Source organism: Taudactylus pleione, unplaced genomic scaffold (assembly GCF_031769625.1).
Source record: "Taudactylus pleione unplaced genomic scaffold, aTauple2 ptg000007l, whole genome shotgun sequence".
Lineage (NCBI taxonomy): Eukaryota > Metazoa > Chordata > Amphibia > Anura > Myobatrachidae > Taudactylus > Taudactylus pleione.
Genome location: NW_028284410.1, coordinates 14,968,653 through 14,990,282, shown reverse-complemented (window position 1 = coordinate 14,990,282; position 21,630 = coordinate 14,968,653).

Sequence of the window (21,630 nt, the reverse complement as noted above, 5' to 3'; positions counted from 1 at the left end):
TCGCTGCAGCCTTTGGCCAATATTGGTGAAAACAATATTGCTAGCTATGAAGTGGTCAGAAATGACTGGAAATGTTAAATATGTTAATAATACTATAGGAGCTAAAACACATCTAAATTACATGATTTTAGCTGTTTTAATCAGTATTTAAAGAAATCGAGATCCAAACACAAAATCAATATAATCTCAACCACAAAGAGGCTGAACCAAGTGAAAAAAAGGACAGCACGAATTATGTGAATGCTAATTTATGCTATTGAAAAATAATACTAAACACAAAAGATGATCTTCTACAAATAACAATTATATCAATATTGTATATATGTACAGTGGTATTGCTAAAAGTGAAAGCAGAGGTTCAGAGTTAAAAAATTAGAACATAATTTATTAAAAACTATAAAATAAAAAATAGATGTTGTGATACATTATAGGTAAATACATAATAAAAATATAAATTATATATATTAGAATGTCAAAATATACATAGAGATCATCATATACAGGAACATAGTAATATGCTGCAATGTAATGAGAATGGATTTTTAGAAATATATAGAGTCACAAGTAATTCTCCAAATAGAAAAAATTGTATAGTCTCTTGAGGGAAAGCGTATGTTATGTTAGAATAATGTAACCGGTCATATTAATATAGCAGTGCTTTGTAGATTGGCAATAGGTCCAAGAAATAACTGTGAGAGGTATATGCACCGAAACCTGCAGCCCATGCAGTCCCATCCAGGATCGGCAGTGGAAAGATAGAGATGGAACCAGAGTTGTAACTGGTAGATGGATTTAGGCAAACCAGATAATGTAATTGAAAGGTCCAGACAGCCATAGTATCGGCAAGTGGAAATGGGTCCTTTGTAAAAGATAGAGTCCAGGAGAACTGATTCTAGTTTTAGCTATTTTTATGAAGTATCAGTCCCTGATTAGTAGGTAAGGGGTATCTTCAAGATGTTCCATTCAATATCTCTTTTGCTTTAAAAAATAACTCAAGGATTTTACATTATTTGGTCTGAAAGGGCTGTCTTGCTATATGATAGGGTAAAGCTGAGAAGTCAAAACTTTGACAATTCTATTTTCCCTTGATCTAGAGCTTGTGTAAGGACATCATCTAGCAATTGACTGCAGTCCTTTCAGCAAGAAAATTTCTGTCTTCGGAAATAATTGGAGGTTTAACCTGGATTGAATTACCTTTAGCGACCTCTTGTTTGTGGTGATTTGTTGCCACAAAGTGTCACAGTGCGCCAGACACTGGCTATCACTTACCAGGTCCGGCAGCACTGGAATTTCCGTCGGCGGAAGGCAGCGGGCAGGGAGTTCCCGGTGCCTGCTGCTGTGACGTCCGCTCCGGGTCCCCCTCATGCTGGCTGGAAGTGCGGGCGGCCGCGGCTCTCCTAGGAGTGCGTGCACCGACCTGCAGGGAGATTTAAAGTGACAGGAGCGCAAAATGTAAAGTCACTTTTGGCGCAAGAATTTGAACTTACTTTATTTGGGAAGTCTCTGGCACCAGACAGGTGCCAGAGTATAGGCTCCATACCATACTTCAGTGTTCCAAAGTACTTACCTGTTATCCTGATCTTGATCTTGGCTTGTTTGTGACTCCGAATTCGTCTGACCCCTTGTACTGCTCCTGATATCTGGTTTTGACCCCGGCTACTCCCTGTGACCCATTTATGTCTGCTCCCTGGTACCGTCTCGTCTGTTGGTTTTGACCCGGCCTGTTGACTACATTTATTCTTCTGTACCTCATCCAGTGTTCACCAGTACCTGTATAGGAGATCCTAACCTGAGGGCCGCGACCTGTGTGTCGGACGCAGGCAAGTCCATACCTTCTTGCAAGGGTCCCTGGTGAATACTGCCGGCGCATTAGACTCCGTGCCTCAGGAATAGGTCTAGCCAATTCCCTAAATACGGGCCGCATCCACAATCTGTTCGAGAGTTGCGACAGAATAACAGGGCCCAAAACATGGATGCTACACTGGTAATCCATCACCATGAGACCTGCTCGAGAACTTACTTGCTAGAGTCGAGAATCAAGAGCAAGACCAGGCTCAGATTATGCAGTGTTTGCAGACACTGATGCAGCAAGTCGGTGTCGCTCAAGCACCTCCGGTACAACCAGGTCCAACTACTACAGCACCAGCCGCAGGGGCTTCTGCACCAATGCGGATTCTGAATCCAACAAAGTATGATGGGGATCTGACAGGCTGTCATGGGTTCCTGAACCAGTGCTTGATCCAGTTCAAAGTCCAGGCAACAAGTTTCCCTTCAGACAGGATGAAAGTGGCTTATATAATCTCGCTATTGTCAGGTCAGGCGTTGGCTTGGGCCTCTCCATTGTGGGAAAGGAATGATCCACTTGCCAACAACAGTGCCAAGTTTCTGATAGCCTTTCGGAAGGTCTTTGATGAGCCTGGGCGAGTATCCTCCGCAGGGTCGGCCATCTCAGCTGAAACAGGGGAACCAATCCGCGGGACAGTATGCCGTGCAGTTCCGAACCCTTGCTTCAGAGGTGTGGTGGAACAATGAAGCCTTGGTTGCCGCATTTATGCAGGGACTGTTGGATCAAAATAAAGATGTCCTCGCATCCAGGGAATTGCCAACTTCCTTGGACGACTTAATCTCTTTGTGTATCCGAGTAGATCTTTGCCACAGAGAGAGAGAGCACTCTCTCTGGCTGTCCAAAGCATCTGGGAAATGAGAAGGTTACTGACCACCCCTGATCGAGGGGTGGTCAGTTTAGGTGCATTGAAATACACCCCAAAAAACCAAGTTACTTCCCAGTTTTCCATCGATGTAACCCTAGTCGTGGGAAATTCCTTTGAAGAAGTCAAAGCCTTCTTAGATTTAGGTGCCGATGGCAATTTCATCACAGCTAAAAAAGTCCAAGAGTTAGGTATTACTAGCATTCCGCTGCAAAACCCCTTGGCATCATTGGCGTGGATGGAAATAAACTTCCCATGGCTATCATTGGTCGAAGCTGGATAATTGGCTGAGACAAGATCAGTTTAAAATTGGATCGCAGCGACGCCATCTTGTGACTGGCCACAAGACGCCATCTTTGAAATGAGATCGCAAGACGCCATTTTGTGAATGGCCACCCAAGCGCCATTTTAGATAAACTTGCACTTTAGTACATGTGGCGATATTACTATTAGCATCATGCGATTGCATCTTTCACCATTTCTCATACACACATTAATACACACAATTGCGCTGTTAACTATTCGCATATTAGCGAATGCATAAGATTCTGTATGAAAAAGCTGAATATTAGCTTCATGCACACGCATCTGCCCCAAGTTAACTAGCGTCTTTACATCAAACCCCACATACTCACACATTACATATTTACATACAAGGTTCCATAAGCTTTAAGGTATAAGATTATTTCGTAACTAAGGTTTTATACGTGATAAGTAAGCCATGTTTGGTATTGTACTGATGCGTACTCTCGCAACAGTATTCCGGTAATATCGATGGAGAGAACGCAACATGCATTCTCAACTTATGGACCGCAGAGACTTCAAGCAACAAAATGTACATTATATGACCAACTGTTAGGATTTGCATGAGGCGGGAAACCAGAGACCACCAGTTGTTAGAGGCTGGACTGTGTCTATTTGAACCAACCTGTTAAATGCCTTGTAACATATGCCCTCTCCTTTAGTACCAATGGTATTAGCAACAAACTTCTCTATTGTGTTGTTTATTTCTGGGGGGTATAAATATGTGTGCTCTGACCCTGGGTGCCTGGTCTTCGTGCTGAATGCTGATTGACGAGGGGTTTTTTGCTGATGCCTACATCTGGTCCAGAGTGCTGCGTATGTATAACTGTACTTGGGTCTGTATAATTCCTTTGCACCAAATTGTACTTATAACTAGCGTGTACCTGACTGTACTTTTACTTGAATAATACTTTGTGCTTTGGAACCACAGGTTCTAGGTCTGGAGTCTTTATTTACTGTATAACTGCATACGCAAAACAGCGTCATCCTTAGAGGTTTATAGGCAGGATATCAGAAGGTATAGGCAGGGGTGTATAGAGGTTCAAAGGCAGTATCGTTACATTCACTCATGGATGATGGAAATCACCAAGCAAATAGGGAATCAATAACATTCTACATCCTCCCATCAGCCGAAAGTCCTGTTATCTTAGGTCTTCCTTGGCTTCGCAAGCATGCCCCTGTTCTGGACTGGAGAGAGCCTCGAATCCTGTCATGGGGTTCTCAATGCCAAGGGTCTTGTTTATTATCTGTCAAACCACCTCATCGCATCATTCGGACCTCCGTTGTCTCTTCAGAAGATCAGATTCCAGCACCATACCAGTCCATCAGAGATGTGTCCAGCAAAAAGGCCGCAGAGATGCTTCCCGCCCATCGGGAGTGGGATTGTGCTATTGATTTATTGCCTGGATAGGTCCCACCTCATGGAAGAATTTTTCCCCTCTCACTTCCCGAATCCCAGGCAGTTACTGAATACATTAGAGAGAACCTGGAACGTGGATTTATCAGAGAGTATAAACCACCTGCTGGAGTTGGTCTTTTTTTTGTTAAAAAGAAGAATGGGGGTTTGAGACCTTGCATCGATTACCGGGGCCTGAATGCAATTACCATCAAGGATCGGTTCCCTGTACCTCTGATTTCAGAACTCTTTGATCGAATTAAAGAAGCTAAGATTTTCACTAAGCTAGATCTTCGCGGGGCCTACAATTTAATCAGAATCTGATCTGGAGATGAGTGGATGATGGCCTTTAACACTCGAATACTTAGGCTTATAAAAATACCACACAAATTTACCAACTGGCCGCGGCTGCAGGGGGGCGGGTTGGCGGGCCCCTACAAGCTTCGGGCCCTTGGGCAACTGCCCAACAAGCCCAATGGAAGAGATGGCCCTGAGGACACTAAGGCTGGATAAATATCTGGGGCAAAAAGAGCTAACACATCTGGAAGCCCTGTGTAGTTAGATAATACCCACTCATCCTCACTAATAAGTGTGGCATAGAAAGCCAGATGTGATTTTTGCACCTTAAGCTGGATACACACTAGTCCAATCCTCCAGGGATCCATCTCCTGACCAGAGTGTTGGCACTATCTTACTAGAGACCTAGGAGCTCATTCAGACTCGTTCGCTAATTGCGGCCACTCACTCCCAGCGTATTTAAATTTGGCAAAGTGACATCAAGGCAGCCACTCGCTAGGCAAGGCATAAGCACTCCCACTAAGTCTTGCTGAGCGATGACTTTGTCAATGTAGATGCCCATTAGCGTGTCTTTACACACCCACTAGCGCACGTCATCTCCAGGAAGTATCTTAAAAATTGGTACATCGAAGATCATCGGATACAATCGCAGTGCTTTAGGTTGACTCTACCCCCCCGCAAGCACTTCGAGCAGTTCAGGCTAAGAAACAACCAAGTGACGTGTTCAATGACGCTACTTTGCTAATTATGCACACCCATTAAACTCCGTTCTGATGGCCAGACACGCCTGCATTCGCACATCCACTCCCCCGTTCACATGCACCTTCCCCTGTTCCCACCCTCAAACAGCACATTCTATCACTCAAAGTAGTGGGCAGTCTGTGTACTATGAATGCATAAGTACTATGTACCCATAAGTACCCATCGCTAAGACTGGCTTGCGCACACGCACTGCAAATTATACGCATGCACAGATGGGCGACTATCGGTCAGTGTGAGTGGCCACAGCTTAGCGAGCAGGTCTGAATCAGGTCCCTAGGTCGCAGATACAACACCCAATCTACGTGTATACCTATCTAATTTTGCTGCAGATCTCCGTTCTGCATCTGCTAAAAACATCTGCTTAAAGGATTGTGTACACACTCTTCCAAATTTTGGCAAACTGGCTGCTACTCACACACAAAGAATTGGTGGGGTGATTGGCAAAGTGATATTTAGGCAGGTTTTAAATCTTTTGACAAGACCAGACGACCAGGATTGGATGAAACCAAAGGTTGTATGAGCGTGCATGCTCTACCAATGTCGCACAAACTGGTAGATCAGAGGTGAGATTGGATGAGAATAGGACAAATGTGTAACCAGCTTTAGAGTTATCCTTTAGACCCCAATGTATGCCATATCATTTTATCTGGGTATCTTTTCCGCTAATGCAAACCTATCCATATGAATTTTGCTATATTCACCTTGTTTAGGTAAGATGAAGTGCCTGGTTACTTACTCTCTGTCACACTCCGGACCCTAAAAACCATTTTCTTACCTCTCCGGTGTCTGTCCAGGCTAGCACTGAGGTCTGCTCATGCTGTGCATCACTTCTGGATAGCACAGTGGTCCGCTCATGCTGCACATTGCTCTTGGCTGGTGTTGAGGTCTGTCTGTGCTGCTCCTTCCCCGTCCGCTCAGAGGCCCTGATTCAGAGCCGGTCGCTATTTGCGCTCGCTTGTCCAGAAAATAGGGGTGGCTATTCAAATGGACCGTTCGCTGTTTGCGGTCTGTTCACGCCTCTAGGTCTGAATGAGCGAACAAAACTTGCGGTCGTTTTTTGGGAAACTACACCCCCTGGCCGCTCGCATCCGACGTCATGTCCGCTATTTATTAGATTAATCGAGTACATCGAACAGGGTATGAACTGCTCGCTATTCTTGTGGTTGGTTTTTGCTACCACAATTTTGCGAGCAGTTCTGGCTAAAAAAAAACCCAGTGACGTGGTCAATGACGCTGCTGTTTTAAATATGCACACCCTTAAAACGCCCGTTTTGACCTTTAAGCATGCCTGCGTTCTGATTTCCACTCCCCGTTTTCAAGCACCTTCTCCTGTTACCACCCACATACGCCTCATCCTGTCACTCAAATTAGCAGGCATTCGCTATTTTGCGAGCACATGAATTTCGGCCGCACTGACTGGTTTGCGCATGTGTATAACGATCCGTACGCATGCGCAGTTTGGCAAACATCGCTCGGAGCGAACGAGCTGCCGCTTACGAGTGGCTCTGAATGAGGGCCAGAGTTCTGTCACTGAGCAAGGAGATAGCTCTCCGCAGTCCCTTGCTCACAAAGAGTATTCCCGGCATGATGGCACACAAGTTACAAACCAGAGTTACTTCCTAAACAACAGTATGGGCGCAGCCATGTTGGACTCTGTCATCTACTCAGAGCACTGCTCCCAGACCAGCTGATCGCAGCATCCAATCCCTGGGAATTCTCCTCTATAAATTCCATTTTCTGACTGGCCTCTGTTGCCAGTACAACGTCACTTCTGCTGAAGTTAAGGCTTTGTGCTGAGCTCCCAGGTACTCTATATCTGAATGGTTCCAGTCCATGTGATTCCAGTTCCAAGTCTGGTTACAAGTCTCTATTCCATCTAACACTACAGTCTGGTTTTACCACAGAGACTTGTTTCTATCTGCCTCCATCGGTCCTAGCTGATATTGCCAAACATCAGTTTCATCCGAAATCTCCAAACATCAGTCCCAGCTGATACCTCCAACCATCGTTCCCATCAGATACTCGAATCATCGGCTCTGATATATTCAACATTGGTCCCAAACTGACCCAGTACTGCAGTTCATAATCATCATTCTCAAACTGATCCAATACTGAAATTCATCATCATCATCAGTCTCAAACCGATTCAGTGCTGCAATTCATCACCATCGGTTTCAAACCGATCCATTACTCAATTTATCATCATCGGTCTCAACCCTATCCAGTACTGCAATTCATCATTATCAGTCTCAAACTGATCCAGTATTCAATTTATTAACATCAGTCTCAAACTGATCCAGTAATCAATTTATCAACATCTGACTCAAACTAATCAAGTTCTTCAATTCATCAACATCTGACTCAAACTAATCAAGCTCTTCAATTCATCAACTTTGGTCTAAAACTGATCAAGTTCTTCAATTCATAAACTGGTCTCAAACTGATCAAGTTCTTCAGTTCATCAACATCGGTCTCAAACTGATCAAGTACATTAATTACTCAACATCAGTCTCAAATCAATTAAGTTCTTAAAATTTATCAATATTGGTCTCAAACTGATCCAGCTCTCAATCCAGCATCATCGGTCCCAATCTGATTCTACCCATCTCTTCAGTATCATATATCCAGTTCCCATTCCAACCTGCTGTTCAATAAAGACATTTACTTTACTGTCCTCACTTCCGGGCCCATCATCCTCTACAGTTCATAAAACTCCTCACATCATACAAGAGAAAGTCCTGGCTCAAACCTCCCAGTTTCATCCATGCCTTCCAAGTCTCCTCTTCAGTCTCCCACGCCTTTTCCAACCAAATCCTAACCTGAAGCATGATAGTTTGTACTAGCCACTTGGATTCAGCTGAGAATCAGGTAAAAGCTGCTGGGTTTACATCTGATCTTGTTACTCACCTAGAACACCAAGGGGCGGCACCAGGTCAGGTGGTCCAGGTCCTTCAAGAACTGACTAACTGGCTGGATAACATCCAATCCACTTTTGGTGGCTCAGAAGCTGCCACTTCATCCATTTTGATTTCTCTGGTTTCAGTTTCTTCAGCAGCACCTTGTATACACATTCCTACTCCTGCACAATTTGATGGAAACTCCAAAAATTGCAGGGGTTTCCTAAATCAATGTGAAATACAGTTTGAGCTCCAACCCAGCAAATTTCCAGCAGACCATACCTGTGTGGCATATATCATCTCCCTATTATCTGGATCTGCCTTAGACTAGGCTTCACCCATTTGGAAAAATCAGATCCCATACTAACATATTACAAGGAATTTGTCACGACATTCTGCCAAATCATTGACAAGCCTGGGATAGTGCTATCTGCATCTTCAGACCTTCTACGTCTGCACTAGTGTTCAAATTCTGTAGGCCAGTATCTGTTGCAGTTTAAAATACTGACATCAGAACTCTCATGGAATGATGGATCATTCTTTACAGCCTTCTGGAATGGCTTATCTGACAAAATTAAAGATGTTCTTGTTACTTGTGATCTCCCGGACAAGTTAGAGGACTTGATCTCCCTGTGCACCAAGGTGGACTTACATTTTCAAGAATGAGCTATTGAGCGAGGGATATTCATCCATCCCAAGACTTGGTCGACAGTTTTGCCTCAGTTAGTTTCTCCACTCAAAGAGGAACCAATGCAAATCAACCATTCTTGCCTATCAGCTCAACAATTGTCCCAAGCGTCCGGGAAACTCCCACTCCTATCTCGGCAAGGAGAGGCTAAGTTAGGAGTAGTTCATTCCTCTCCAAAGCAAACCGATTGCATTCTTTCAGTTTCTCTTCAAGTGGGCAACCACTTCAAGCAAATCTCTGCACTGTTAGATACAGGCACAGCTGGCAACTTTGTCACATTCAAATTAGTCCAGAGGTGGGCATTACCAACTGAGAGTCTGCTTCATCCTATCTACCCCACAGCGGTTGATGGAAGCTGCATCCTAGGGGGTACAATTAGCCTTCAGACTCATCAACATCGGTCTAAAACTGATCAAGTTCTTCAATTCATAAACTGGTCTCAAACTGATCAAGTTCTTCAGTTCATCAGCATTGGGCTCAAACTGATCAAGTACTTTAATTAATCAACATCAGTCTCAAATCAATTAAGTTCTTCAAATTTATCAATATCGGTCTCAAACTGATCCAGCTCTCAATCCAGCATCATCGGTCCCAATCTGATTCTGCCCATCTCTTCAGTATCATATATCCATTTCCCATTCCAACCTGCTGTTGAATAAAGACATTTACTTTACTGTCCTCGCCTTTGGGCCCATCATCCTCTACATTTCATATAACTCTTCACATCAGACAAGAGGAAGTCATGGCTCAAGCCACCCAGTTTCATCCATGCCTTCCAAGTCTTCTCTTCAGTCTCCCACGCCTTTTCTGACCAAATCTCACCTCAGGCATGACACTCTCATTCAACCATAGAGGACCATGATGTTCATTCTTTCTGTGAGGTAAAGCCTTGTGGCTGTGAATCTTTAAACTGACTGTGGGTCTCTTTGTTTTGATAGCTGTTGGCAAAAAAATATGGCAGCAATAGGTAGGACTGGTTTATCTGTTGCATGAACTAGAAGGCTACAAATGATGGACAAAGCTAGGGAAGGTGATGAAAGTGAGAATTGATAAAAAAAACTGGTGAGGGTTGATAAAACTTTATTTGTCTCTATTTTTATATTTGTTAAACCCCTTATGAAAGGAGGGAATGAGTATGTCCTTTGGAAAATTACCTCTACCTCAGAGTCTAAGGTAGAGCTCCACACACAAGTAACGGCCAACACATACCCCACTATAATCATATAAGGCCTGATTCTGAGCCAAATACAAAGTGGCTGAACTTGCTAAAAGCCAAATTTACTACCGTAATGCTAATTCAAGTATCCGCAGGGCTAATGCAAGGTTCTGTATGGCGTCAAGTGGGGAAGCTGCACCACCCACTGTTTTTGTGCTCTCAGTCGCAACCATCATGATTAGTATCGGCACTTGCATCTTCCCTATGCTGGGTATGCTAGAATCCATCAGAACAGGTCTCCATTCACTGTACATTTGACTCCAAATAACATTGAAGTATAGCTACGCTCTCACAACACTCCCATGACAAAGATCTATGGTGTGCTACCATAGCATTGCAACCCGGAAATTGCCATTTCACACAAAAGGACATCTGACCAAGATCTGTCCGACTCAGAATCGGCTGGACATGCAAAAATGCGACAGTTTGCTTCTGCACAGTTTGCTAAAACTCGCTATTGCTGGCCATAGAACCAGCTGTATCTGACTCAGAATCCAGCCCACAGCGCACAATTAGTGTTATCTAAGCCAAAACCTTTGCCGCTGATGGGTTTCTTGCTCCTGTGCCGAGGCTACACATCTAAGCTTTTTGGAGCTAGTCACATTCTAACATCAATATCAGTAATACATGTTATGCAGTAGCCACAAAAATGAATAATTTGAATACTCTTTTTTTAATTGAATTTGCAAAGAAGTAAACTAAAGGCAAATGTGTATATATATTTTTTTTATAAAGACCATCAAGAAAAACTATGGGCCTGATTCATAGATGTACATTAATGCTGCTGCTGCGATTCGCGAAAATATGCTAATGGGACAGTCGCCAAGACTTGCACAGAGATACCCATTGGAGCTATCACAGCTGTCCATACCTGCGTACACATATGCCTCATTGGACTCAGATCATGCAAACAATAACTTGCAGAGTGAGTGTATGCTAACTCAGAATGGATGAGACACTGGAGTAATGTTATCTGTGTACTGGATAGCAGAGATGCCCCGAAACCGCGTCTAGAACACGCCTCCATCTTAGCCGTTACTTCCCGTTACCTCCCACAAAACGTTTATCTTCTGTCAATCACATGCAAATGAATACTCACTGCAATCGTAATTACATTTCAATTGCTACGCATTTGCATTGTGGCTGTGACGTATCCGCAGACCACCGATAATTGCTAAATTGCGTGAACATTGGAATAGCATACAACTCTGAATCAGGCCCTATGTTTCTCGCTTTGGCATTAATCCACTTTTCCAAAATAGCAACATTATACACATAGGTTTTCATATAAAAATATGTATACAAATATTATAATGTATTTATTTTGTTAAGCTAATTTACACTATTCCTACTTAAATGCTTACAATGTTTAATAATAGTACGGTGGTCTAATATTTATTGCAGTGCAGGGTGTTATTGTCTGGTGATCACAAATACAGTAATCACATCATTTGAAAGAAGATGTTTTAAATGTTGGTACTCTTCAGTTTATTGAAACCAGGATGGTTTGTCATGGTTTGACACATAGAAACATAGAATTTGATGGCAAATAAGAACCACTTGGCAGATCCCGTCTACCCTAAACTCATGTACATTCACACACTTACACACTAGGGTTAATTGTTGTTGGGAGCCAATTAACCTACCAGTATATTTTTGGCTTGTGGTAGGAAACCGGAGTACCCGGGGGAAACTTACGCAAGTACGAGGAGAATCTACAAACTCCACACAGTTAGGGCCGTGGTGGGAATCAATCCCGTGACCTAACACCATTCGTACTTCCCTATCCAAACCTCATTAATAAATGTGCCAGGGGAACTTTTTCAACATATATACGTGTAATCTATTCCTGTTACACTAGTGGTCTTAGCAAGTGGCAGGCTAGGGGGTTCCACAAACCTACCCATGGTGTTTGTTGTCATGGACATTATCCCAAGAGAGACATGTGTCAAGGTTTGGGTGGAGGCCCTTATATCAATGGTGAAGTATCACAATTACAATCCTTAAAAACACTTGCTTACACACCATTACCCAGAACAAAATGTTGACAAAATAGTAATATAAAAATTGTGTGAAAATTGCAAGTATTTCCATTTTTAGAAGTCATGTAACATTAAAGCAATGCTGTTAGATGTTAAAACCACAGAAATCAGGCTGGCAACCCAAAGAGGTTGTTGTGAAGGGCAAATTCCTTTCTATTTCATGTGTATGATTAAGTATTTTCTGCAGAAAATAGTGTATTATAAATAGTAATTTAATATTTGGTGATGGCTTCAGCTTTTATTGTAGATATTACTAGAAAAACCCTGAAAAAAATACTTGCAATAGCAAGTATGAGTACATAAATGGGAGAGCAACACCAATTTAAAATCCTTACTTGTCAAAAAGATTGATAGCATCATTTTTTCAGCAGCTTTTCAATTATGCCTGTGTGAAAATCTGCTTTTTATATTAAAAGAAAAAAAAATGTTTGGATATCTTACTCTTGTATGGTTCATTCCTAGACAATGTTAGCATTATTACATCTCTTACATAAATTCACACCTTTAATCAGGAGTATAATTGGAATGATTATTGAGACATAAATAATTATACAGAATGCAGATAGGTAAGCTTATATATTGATCAAGAGAGGGCTTGTAACACCATTTCAACAGGATATATTTAAAATGTTTTTACTTGAGCACAAATCAGTTGATTTCAATAATAACATGTTGACTCTTTCTCACTACTGAGACCTGAGAAATTGCAATGGAGACACTGGTCAACTGAAAATGAGACTGAAGGTTTTCAGTGATGAATTATAAGAATCAGAGCAAACATAGGGGTCTATTTACTAAGCCTTGGATGGAGATAAAGTGGACGTAGATAAAGTGCCAGCCAATCAGCTCCTAACTGTTATTTTTCAAACAGCCTGTGATGTGGCAGTCAGGAGCTGATTGGCATGTACTTTATCTCTGTTCACTTTATCTCCATCCAATGCTTAGTAAATAGACCCCATAGTTGGCTACATACAGACTCGGTGATGTAAATATACTCAGGGATCAAGTTAAACTGGCCATAGATCAGCCGTCACAAACAATGGGTGGAGAAACACTCCGATAGTTGGAGTGCCTCCATACGATGCAAGATGGAGGCAATCTCCATTGGATGGATCTAAAAAAAAAACAAACAAACAAAAAAAACAGATCACTTTCAGCTGTTTTCAGGTTGTGAACGATTATAATTTAGTACCATACACTGAATGATAGTTGCAGTAAATGGCCATCTTAAGACTTTACTGTGACCTTCTCTATGTTATTTTGTGGTAGCAGAAGATTCCCAGCACATTTGCTAGCCTAAGAATTGTGTATCCAAATTTAGATTCTCGTTCATCTATTGAGGGATATAGGTGCATTTTCCCTACATCTGAGGATAGAGTTGGTAATTACAGGGACATGTGCAGGTTTACTAACAAGAAAGTTAGGTGAGGAGCTAAAACAGGTTGCACAATACATTTACAGTTGACACAATTATTGGATGCCAATCTTTCTGATAAATAACTGAAACACGCACCAGTTTGAGCGGATTTCCTGGAGTAATGCAGCCTTGTTTGCTAAAAATTACAGTGTGCAATTCATTCTGCTGCCCAGGGCACAGGGCCAAGGGGTGGCACAGTTTCTGCAACCTGGAGATGCAGCCTGCCAACCTTTTGCATCTTGTAGGGTTCTTCTCCAGGCACCCTTCCACATAGAAGGGTGCAAGGTGCTCAAGCAGCATTACTCAATAAATACATTACAAATAGAAGAGCTTGATGATGTGATCATATAGCTGTGATGCTCGTTGTCTGGTGGCTATACAGCCCTCCACTATAAGAAATTTATGGGGTCCCTGGTCCCTATGTTACTTTGTCTGTTTTACTCACTTTTTCAAGGTTATAAGTTCAATTAGGCCTTAGTAATGGGTAGTTATAGGCCAATATCCCTTCTCAATGTAGATCTGAAGCTTTTGGGTAAAATTCTGGCAAACAAACTTTTGGTAGTTATACCTTCTCTTGTACACCCTGATCAACTGGGATTTATCTCCAATAGACAAGTTGCCAATAATACCTGGAGACTTTTTAACTTAATTCATATAAATCATACACATCACATGCCCTTCCAACACTGGTGGGGCCCCTTGAAGCTTAAAAAGCCTTTTATAGAGTGGCAAGGCCATTTATACAACATAAGGGGTGACTTTTGTAGAAGTCTGGTGTCTCTCTGTGACAATCCATCCACTTGAATACACTTTTGAATATGAAAATGTTTTGTTGGTTACCCTTTAAACATCTGTTACTTGTGTTTCAAATTCACATGTTCAGGTGTTCAGCTGTGATTGTTATGTTGTTTTTTTATTTGCATTTTATTAAGACAATTATTTTTTAATGTCATTTTGTGTAATATTTTGTTCACATTGTAAAAAGTTTTATGGACATAATAAATATAACATATACACAACTAATTTTTTTATGTATATATTTTACAAATATATATTCTCAATCTTTAGGATATTTATACCACAGACACTACTAATTATATAATTTGTTGTTAACTATGCTTCATTTACCTACTGTAAACTTTTTCTAAGCAACAAAAAGAGTAATTATTACAATAAAAATATTTATTCTTCTCAATATATTTTTTTCTCAAAAGATTAACACAAAAGGGGCCCACAATACTCATCAAGCACTACCACCAAAATGCATAAAAACCAGGCACTACAGTATGGTGTACACAAAGAACCAGGAGACTCCAGAACAAATCCGCTTGGCAACTACAGGGCCAAGAAGAGCCCAATGAAAAAAGAAAAAGCAGAAATTCACCATCAAGTAGGTGTTCATACTTGTTATAATTGTAGTTTAAAAACTACACAATAAGAACAGGAAACTGTAGATTTTAGCAAAACCCAGGATCTGGGAAAAGATTATTACTGAAGTAATTTTCTCCTCCCACGATAAGGGGCAGGCTGAGGAGGTTGAAGGACTGACTGCCACCTAGAACACCTGGTAGCCTGGCCATTGCTACCAGGTGGCTAGAGGTGAAGGGTGCAGATGCAGGTGGTGTTGTTGATTGTGGCACATTTCGTCCACAACCTCTCTCACTCTTTGGGGAAGATGAGCAGATAACTCAATGATGTATATATATATATATTGTATAAACAATTGGCTTTGATCCATGGCACTCAAACATCTGCGGTGCCAGTGGTATGTGACCACGCCATTTAATTAAAAAAAATCATACAAACTCAGCACTCACCATTATATTCCAAACTGTACTTTTATATCCAGGTAATGTTAGTTCCAAAGTATTGCAATAATTTGTCAAGCTGACCAACCACCTCATGGTCTTCCCATTCTGGTCCGTCCCTACACTGACTCTCAAAAATATGAACATTGCTCTGCATCATTTGGCTCCAGGTATCACATAGATATTAAAGACACATTATGCTTCTTCCATGGGATTAAGGACCTGATTCAGACCCGTTCGCAATATTTAAAATATAGGGAGTACCTCACGCCAAATTTTTTAACCCTGTATTTAAAATCTGGTGCTGGTTTTGTTCCCCATAATTTTAAGAACCAGGACAGGCTGGCAAGCCTGGGGCTGGCTAGGATTTTTTTGGGGGGGCTATATTTACAGGCAGAAACATACATGGATCACAGCGATCTGTGTATATTTCTGCCAAACTCTCAGTTCACAGGCAGGTGTATTTTTTTCACAAGTTTTTACAGGAGAGTTTTCCCATCTCATGAGAGTTTAGAAACTCTCTGCTTGGTAATTTACAGAATCCTATCATCACTAGTGAAAAGGTTCTCGAGTTTTGCCGATGGTGAATTGAAGAGAGTTTGCTAACTCTCCAGTATTTTCCCGTAGCAAAAGAGATCTCTCTCCCGAGTTTGACATTAGTAAATTTGAGAGTGGGAAAATATGACCAAACTCTCCAGAGTTTGTAAACTCTCCCAAACTCTCAGCTTAGTATATGTATTCCTCAGAGTCTACACTTGGCATTCAAAGTTGTGAATTTTTTTATCATTGGGCATGTCAGCAATTACTTGCTGTACTGGAAGGGTGATATGTTTTCATGAGAGCCTTGTTTAGATGTTCTAGGACTATGCAGATACCGTATGCACAGAGCTGTCCCTCTTCTCTGCAGCTATAATGGGCAATACCCATTGAATGGCTTACATCGCAGATGCAATGACCACTAATGCCATCATGCAGTTGAATTCTACTATCACTTTGTCCTTCATGGCAAGAAGTACACATCAGGGACGCAGATTTGTCTAAACGCATGTCACTGCTAATTTCCCAATGATATTTTAGTCAAACAAATCTGAAGATTCCTTATTTTTGGAACCTCCTTTTGGACAAAATGCGCTTCAGCACTTAAAGTTATACCATCTGATAGACCTATGAGTTACTTGAAGTCACTTGGGGTGATTCAGCAAAGATCACAATTGCACAGCTGCATGCAGGCCCACTGAATCAAGTCCACTGTCCACTATATGAAATTTCTTGTGGAGTTGAGTTTGGGCAATCCCACAGTCTTGATTACCTGACTACTATCTATGGGTATGTTGGGGCTGAACAGTGGAAGAGTTTCCAATGGTTCTCAGTATTTCTCAATGAATCTCAGCATCTCTTAGTAGGGCTCTAACCATCTCTCAATGGTTCTTATTATCTATAAATAATGTTTAGTATTTTTCAACAGCACTTACCAGTTCTCATTATCTCAGTAGTGACGTCTCCCTTTTACAGCTTTTACTCACACACAGCCTCCATGGATCTTAGCTGCGGCTTCCAGTGCAGACACACTGTCTCTGGATTTTAGACTCGCTCTGCTGGTGCTCTACACAACCTCCCTGCGCACCATCAGCAGTTATTCAGTGATACTTTTACACAGTTATTCTGTACCACTTGCCAAATCTCTCTCTTCAGACCTATTGTACCTCATACTGCTCTGCTACTCTGTTCGTCAGCATCTCACCAACTCACATGTGCAACAAGTAACTAAACTCCCTGTTCCCTTGCTGGCTTGTTTCTTTTTGGTGCATTGCAGCTCCATCTAGTGGCAGGCTCCTGCACTGCAACATCCATTTGTTTATGTGGAACCAAGGGTATCCTACATTTGCAAGTCAGCAGACCGTGTTTGGTGTTGTATTGATCCACTGTGTCTTTGCAGATTTCCGGTACCATCGGTGAGAAGATCGCAACATGTGTCTGCAAACTATGGACTATAGAGAGTTAAACATTAAAATGTACTCTGTAATGTAGCCAGCTTAGATTTATTATGCAGCGGGAAACAGGTAACAAAGAGCTGTTGGAGGCTGGATTGTGTCCATTCGAATTGACCTATGAACTATACTGTAACAGAAGAACCAGGAAGAAGAACCAATGGAATCATGCCAAACTGTTCTATTGTATTGCCTATTTCTGTAAGCGTATATGGCCCTCATTGAGAGGCGGTCGCAAGAAGGGATCACTCTCTCTGAATGAGGGCGGCTGCTTCCTTTTTTTAGTGCGGCCTCTTGGTCGCTAGCTAAGCTGTGGGTTACCACCCACAGCTTAGCGACCAACCAGGTTGATGGTCGCGATGGTGAACACCATTGCGACCATCGGGGCTTGCGACGAGACCTTAAGGAATGCCTCCGTTTTTGAAACCACCCCTGTGGCCTGCCTACAAAACGGGGCGAGCTGTTGATCAACATCGACAGCCGCCCATTTTGTAGAGAGCTCTGGAGCGAGAAAGTTTCTTTCTCGCTCCGGGGCTTGCACATGTGCACTGCGGCCGCTGCGCATGCGCAAGGCTAACCATCGACCCGGTTGCGAGCGCATAGGTGCTTGCGACCAGGTCTGAATCAGACCCTATATGTGGGCTCTCTAAACCTGGATGCCAGTCTGCTTGCTTTACTGTTGACGGAGGCTTCTATTTTGATGCCTGTATCTGGGTCCAGAGCGTGTGCGTATGTAACAACTGTACCTTGGGTCTGTATAATTTATTTGCGTTAATTGTATTTAGATCACAGTGTGTAACCATCTGTTTTTATATTGAATTTTAACTTTTTGTGCTTTGGAACCACACTCAAAGTCTGAAAGCATTTATTTCTTGTGCAACTCATAACGCTAAAATAGTGACAATTTTAGAAGGTATAGACAGGCAGGAATCGATAAGGTGTTCCAGTATGTTTGAACGCCGTTGCAGGGGCGTGCATAAATAAGCCACTGTGATGCCATACACAGCTTGGGCCTCCACAACATGCGATGAGGTTAGCAATTTCTGAGTAAGGTCAAACCTTGTGCAAGTTTGCGTGAGGCTGCGATGTTACTCGATGTTACCGATGGTTTTGCAGTTTTGCTAAGTATTACAGATGTGTTTAAGGTGAGATGAGTGTCCTTATGTTAAGTTGCATATGGCATTGCGATTGCAAACATTAGCATATCTTCACAGTCAGACTGCGTGCGTAATCGCTATTGCGTTTGCAATAGCGATCATTACTAAATAAGGCCCTATGGACACTAAAAAAAAAGTTGCAGTCAAAATTGCATTGCATACAATATGAGTCTTACTAAAGCCCTAAATTGTCTGATAGGGTTAATAAGGTGGTGAAACTCACTTTAAAATGTGCTGAGATTATCATAATCACAGCTTGGTTTACAAAATTGGACCAATAGCTATTTTTTGGGTGAATCAATTCAAGCTTATTAATGTTTCAGATAGAAAATTGCTTAAAAAATGTAGTATGGGTATAAATATTTTACTTACATTTCTTTCTTGGAAATATAGGGCCTGATTCAGACCCACTCGCGAGCGGCTGTCCGCTCGCAAGTGGGTCGATGTTCTGCACTGAGCATGCGCACGACGGAGGGAGCTCCATCGTGCGCATGCGCCAGACGCGACGAGCGAAGGACTTTCCTTCGCTCGTTGTGTCTGATCAAAGGGGGCGTGCTGTCGATGTTGATTGACAGCACACCCCCTTTGGTGGGCGTGCTTCCCTGACGGGGGCGTTCCTAAGGGAACGCCTCCCGTCAGAAGCCGGCCCACTGACATCACTAGTGATGTCAGTGGGAGTGATTTTGGCTCTGATAGAGCCAAAATCACTCCGGGCCTTGCGGTTGAAAACCTCAACCGCAGGCTCCGGCTCGCAGTTTCGATCGCGGCCATCGCGGCCATCAAACTGCACGCTTGTATAGGCTGTGGGTGGTGACCCACAGCTATACGAGCGTCCAGGAGGACGCTCCATAGTTATGGAGGACGGCCCTCATTCAGAGCGTGCGCTCTGCTCAGAGCGTACGGCTCTGAATGAGGGCCATAGTTTTATCCGAAATTACAAGTATAAAAAATAATACAGACCCGTTCGTCAGTGGCTGGGCAAAGCATAGCAAGAGAATCCATTGCAGAATGCACTGACAGTGAAGCATAAAAGAGGCGCTTGTACAACACTTAGAGCCAACAATTACCACAAGTGATGTGAAATTAAGAAGCTATTTAAGCATTTATTGACTCCATTAAGTTGTGTCTTTTCTTTCAAGAACAAAAATGTCTCTGTTCCATTAATGTAAAAGAAGGGATATTTAAACAGCTTGGATTTTGGCAGAAACTCATACTTTAGATTGGTGCAGAATGGCAAAAATCAGAGAGTTATATTAGTGCGGAGATTTAACCCATTAACATGAAGCATAGATAATTGACACACTTATCATTCTATAATAACAACAGTGAATTAGATATTGCAAATCTGTTATTAAGTACTATGAAGGCACATTGTTGCAGGAACAATATTTTGATTTTAGTTCTAATAAAGCTATTTTATGATACACATTTGGAGATATAATATAGTCAGAGGTCACATGTAGAAATGATACATCTCTCACTTCAATAAGCACATATCTTTGTTATCAAATGCCCAGTGTATTACTGTATATGTGGCACATCATGCCTTTTCATTTTTTGTTTTTCAGTCAGATCTCTTTCTTATAATACCCCAACCACACCAGGGAGCAGATGAATTAACACCACATGAATGTCACAGCTCCACGAAACATGGAGTTTACAGATGTGACATGTCTATGTGACAGGACAGCCATTTTCTACAACATTGAGTTGGTTTATAGAAATTATTCCTGAGTTTCCTGCCTTTACTGACTTCTTCTACTGGTGCTAAGCGGTCACCCTATATTCATCAACTGCGCTAAACCATGGTGAACCCCAGGCTGTTGGTGCTTGCGACCAGGTCTGAATCAGACCCTATATGTGGGCTCTCTAAACCTGGATGCCAGTCTGCTTGCTTTACTGTTGACGGAGGCTTCTATTTTGATGCCTGTATCTGGGTCCAGAGCGCGTGCGTATGTAACAACTGTACCTTGGGTCTGTATAATTTATTTGCGTTAATTGTATTTAGATCACAGTGTGTAACCATCTGTTTTTATATTGAATATTAACTTTTTGTGCTTTGGAACCACACTCAAAGTCTGAAAGCATTTATTTCTTGTGCAACTCATAACGCTAAAATAGTGACAATTTTAGAAGGTATAGACAGGCAGGAATCGATAAGGTGTTCCAGTATGTTTGAACGCCGTTGCAGGGGCGTGCATAAATAAGCCACTGTGATGCCATACACAGCTTGGGCCTCCACAACATGCGATGAGGTTAGCAATTTCTGAGTAAGGTCAAACCTTGTGCAAGTGTGCGTGAGGCTGCGATGTTACTCGATGTTACCGATGGTTTTGCAGTTTTGCTAAGTATTACAGATGTGTTTAAGGTGAGATGAGTGTCCTTATGTTAAGTTGCATATGGCATTGCGATTGCAAACATTAGCATATCTTCACAGTCAGACTGCGTGCGTAATCGCTATTGCGTTTGCAATAGCGATCATTACTAAATAAGGCCCTATGGACACTAAAAAAAAAGTTGCAGTCAAAATTGCATTGCATACAATATGAGTCTTACTAAAGCCCTAAATTGTCTGATAGGGTTAATAAGGTGGTGAAACTCACTTTAAAATGTGCTGAGATTATCATAATCACAGCTTGGTTTACAAAATTGGACCAATAGCTATTTTTTGGGTGAATCAATTCAAGCTTATTAATGTTTCAGATAGAAAATTGCTTAAAAAATTTAGTATGGGTATAAATATTTTACTTACATTTCTTTCTTGGAAATATAGGGCCTGATTCAGACCCACTCGCGAGCGGCTGTCCGCTCGCAAGTGGGTCGATGTTCTGCACTGAGCATGCGCACGACGGAGGGAGCTCCATCGTGCGCATGCGCCAGACGCGACGAGCGAAGGACTTTCCTTCGCTCGTTGTGTCTGATCAAAGGGGGCGTGCTGTCGATGTTGATTG